This window comes from Leptonychotes weddellii, unplaced genomic scaffold, assembly GCF_054177405.1.
Source record: "Leptonychotes weddellii isolate Sample4059 unplaced genomic scaffold, ASM5417740v2 HiC_scaffold_10911, whole genome shotgun sequence".
Lineage (NCBI taxonomy): Eukaryota > Metazoa > Chordata > Mammalia > Carnivora > Phocidae > Leptonychotes > Leptonychotes weddellii.
The window spans coordinates 1-4,007 of record NW_027686353.1 but is presented as its reverse complement, the minus strand read 5'-3'; the positions used below and the strand labels follow the sequence as shown (position 1 = coordinate 4,007).

At 61.4% G+C, this 4,007-nt stretch overlaps 1 long non-coding RNA gene across 1 annotated transcript; it reads right to left on the bottom strand.

Moving 5' to 3' along the window:
• Positions 1 to 1,284: 1,284 nt before the first annotated feature.
• On the bottom strand, positions 1,285 to 3,999 carry LOC145718112 (uncharacterized). Its single transcript, XR_014141590.1, has 2 exons — positions 3,674 to 3,999; positions 1,285 to 3,588 (listed from the first exon to the last, which is right to left on the bottom strand). It is a non-coding gene; the product is annotated as an uncharacterized LOC145718112 (long non-coding RNA).
• Positions 4,000 to 4,007: the final 8 nt, after the last annotated feature.

Here is a 4,007-nt window from a genome sequence, read left to right as displayed (position 1 = left end):
AGTCTCTGGAAAGGGAGATCATGCTGGTGGGCCCGACCTAATCCAGGGGGTCTTTAAAAGGGCGGGACAGCGAACTGCTGTTCATGTGACAGGCACTTGGGGCGGCCAGCCAGAAAACAGAGACCCCGGACCCACAAGAGCAAGAACATAATTCTACCCACACCCGAAGGGGCTTGGAAGCCTGTCCTCGCACCCGCTCACGGCCTTGCGAGGCCCTGAGCCGGGGCCCATACACGCGTGCTGGACCACCGACCCCCAGACGTCCTGAGAAACATACATGTGTCAAGTTAAGCCTCTAAGTGTGTGCAAATTTGTTATGACCTAGCTGACACTGTCAATTTGCCGAAGGGCCCTTTTCTGTAATAATCAGCGTCTGGTTTTTAAGTTACGCATAGTACACCCTAACTGTGGGCAACTGAATTTCCAGATGAGCCCCTTCCTACCCTCCTCCCCCAGCTCCCTGCGGCGCCGTTCCAGACCCCTCAGACCCCTTGCGCAGGGGCCTGCCCTCTCTGGTCTCTGCCGTCCCCTCGGTGCTGAGTCTGGGGGCAGGCAGGGGCCCCAGCAAGTGTGGCCCGAACTTGCGCCCCGGGGACACCCCCTGCTGCTGCTCCCAGGACTCCTGCAGGTTCCTCAGGGGAAGGAGGAGGTGGCCAGATTTAGCAAATAAAAGTACAGGGCACGCAGTAGGTTTGAACTTCGGGTAAATGAGGAGCGGATTTTTTAAAGCGTAAGTAGGCCCCGAATATTGCATGGGGCGTACTTAAAGAAGTCAGTCATTGCTGGCCTGAAATTCAAATTTAACTGAGTAGCCTGAATTTTAGCTTACCCCAGCCAACAGCAGCCCCACCTCCGCATGTGTGGGGGGCGCCCACCCCCAGGGCTGGCCATGGCTGCACGGGGAGCCCCGCGGGACCCAGTGCGCGGTGCACGGACTCGGGAGAGTCCCTTCCTGGGCCGAGATACACGGAGGGAACGTCCGTCCGCTTGCGCAGAAGAACGCGGGGCGCCAGGGACCCGCACGCGGGGTCTCCGAGGTGCACGTGCGCGCACCGGGGTCAGCCCCGCTCCCGCCTCCCCCACACCCCCAGCCTAGTCTGAGGTCGCTCCTCTTCCCAGCCCTCCGTCCTCTGAGATCCTCCTAAGACTCCTCAGCGCGGACCTTTTGGGAGGCGGAGGCCTGGCAGGAGGACAGGACTTCCGCCCGGTCCTGAGGGCACAGCCCACCCGTCAGGCTGCTGGCCTCACCCCTACCTGCGAGATCAAGAATCTCAGAGGACACTGCACGTTTTAAGGAACTTCTAATTTTTTTTAAGCTGGCAAATCATAGGCTCCTCTGGGTGGTTCCCAAGGGCCTTGGTATGCTTTCAAGAAAGTGAATACTTTTCTTTCGGTTTTTAAAAATCTTGGTAAAACACACATAATACAAAATTTACCATCATAACCGTCTCTAAGCGCACAGCTCAGCGGCATGAAGCCCACTCACACCATCCTGCAACCACCCCCACCCTCCGTCTCCAGAACGTTCCATCTCCCCACACGGAGACTCTGTCCCCACGAAGCACGGACTCCCCACCCCCTGCCCCAGCCCGGGCTCCCACCCTCTCCTCTCTGTCTCTGTGGACGGGACTCCTCCGGGGATCTCCTGGGAGTGGGGTCCTGCGGGATGTGTCCTTCTGGGTCTGGCTCCTCTCGCTGAGCCCGGTGTCCTCGGGGTCCCTCTGTGTCAGGGTCCCTTCCTTCCTGAGGCTGGAGCGTGTTCCCGCATGGGAACGGACCGCGTCGTGTGTACCCCTCATCTGTGGGTGGACACTGGGGGGCTTCTCTCTTTAGGCTGCTGTGAGCACGGGGGTGCAAGTATCTCTCCGAGTCCCTGATTCCAGTTCTCTCTCTGGGACAGACCCAGACGTGGATTCACTGGGTCACATGGTTGTTCTATGTTTAATTTTTTGAGGAACTTGTTGGTCGTGTAAAGGTCAGTCAGGCTGGACACACAAAGGACGGCCTTGTGCCCCTGCGACAGGTCTGTCTGCTCCCCCGTCCACATTCGGGGACCCCCACAGGTGGCCCTGGTCACCCTGGCAGGTGGGAGGGGACGTGGCCATCATGTGCCCATGGCACTTGCATGTCTTCCCTCCACCTGGTGGCCCCGGGGTGCAGGAAACACTGTCCCTGGCTCCTGGCTGGGGGAGCAGGCCGTGTCGTCCTGCTCAGGCACCCCCCAGGGTCGGGCAGCTGGCAGGCACCCCAGTGGCTAGAACCGATGCAGCGCCTCAGATGGCTTGGCCAGGGCTTCGGCCCCTCTGCCCCAGTGTCTCCCATGCCCCCGACTGAGCCCCTCTGTGGACAGACCGGGCACACGATGGAGCTGGGCAGGTTGCAGGCGGGCTGGCCAGTCCCCGGTCTGGATGACAGGGTGGGGCGGCCCTGTGGATGTGACCTGCCGGCCCCTTCCCCGCCAGGCAGCGGGGCCAGACCATAAGGCCCCCTTTCAGACTCAAGCTGGGGAAGCTGCCTCCCGGTTCTGCGGACTGCTATGTCACCTGCCGAACAGAGCAGGGTTCAAGGACAGAAAAGAGTATGTGGGGAGACCGAGACAGACAACGTTGGGGGAGAACATCCCTGCCCTTCAGTCGCTCTGTATTTGGGGGAACCTTTGCAGGCCACGGTGCTGGGGGCATTCTGGGCTCCAAGGACAGTCTACTGTCCACAAGAGCTGGTCCCACCATGGGACGGTCTCAATGCTGGGACAACGGGGGAGATGTCTTCCAACCTAGATGACTCATGAACGTGCCCCTTGGGGTCACGGCCTGTGTGTAAAGAGCGCGGTGGGGCTGGGGGATGACAGAAGGGGCCACAGGGGAGCCCCGACTTTTGCACCTCAGCTGGGTGCCTTGTACATGACCTCAGTCCCGGGCAGCCCTGAGCAGAGGCAAGGGAAGGTTAACTGAAGAGGGGGACAAGGAGACTGTGGTGGGCACAGTAATGGCCCCAAAGACGTCCCCATCCTGGTCCCGGGATGTGTCCCCTCACGCGGCCTCATGGCCCCCGAGGTGGGGGTGACCCTGGGTTCCCGTGGGGGCCTGGCATCCTCACGAGAGGGAGGCAGAGGGTGGGAGTCCCAGAGATGGGCAGACCTTGTGCTGCTGGTGGTGAGGATGGAGGGGGGCCACGGGCCAGGAAAAGGCTGGAGCCGGGTCTCCCTGGGGACCCCGGGGGGGGGCCAGCCCTGCCCACTCTGGGGTTTTAGGACTTCCAAGCCCAGATTGTCAGAGAGTCAGTGAGCGGTGGTCTGTCACAGTGGCTGCAGGACGGATGGACAGGCCTTACTGGCACCAGTGGGCTGACATGGCAGGAGATGGTGGGGGAGCCCATGAGATTCATCGCAGGGCTGTGTTTGAGGCCCTGAAACAGCCTTCCCGAGGGTGGGGGGGCGGAAATCTGGTTCTTGGAACCAGGACAGAATTGTAGGAATCCCAGAGAAAGCTGAATTTGGCCAGTGAGGGGCACTCCGCAAGGCCCAAGCTCTCCCTGCGGACACAGACTTTGCCTCCCCCCTCAGACTGGGGCTTCCCCGCGGACACAGACCTTGCCTCCCCCCTCAGACTGGGGCTTCCCCGCGGACACAGACCTTGCCTACCCCCTCAGACTGGAGCTTCCCACGGACACAGACCTTGCCTCCCCCCTCACACTGGGGTTTCCTGTCCTTGCCTCCCCCCGTCAGACTGGGGCTTCCCCACGGACACAGACCTTGCCTCCCCTCTCAGACTGGGGTTTCCTGTCCTTGCCTCCTCCCCTCAGACTGGGGCTTCCCTACGGACACAGACCTTGCCTACCCCCTCAGACTGGGGATTTCCCGTGGACAGAGACCTTGCCTACCCCCTCAGACTGGGGCTTCCCCGTGGACAGAGACCTTGCCTACCCCCTCAGACTGGAGCTTCTCCATGGACACAGACCTTGCCTACCCCCTCAGACTGGGGCTTCCCCGTGGACAGAGACCTTGCCTA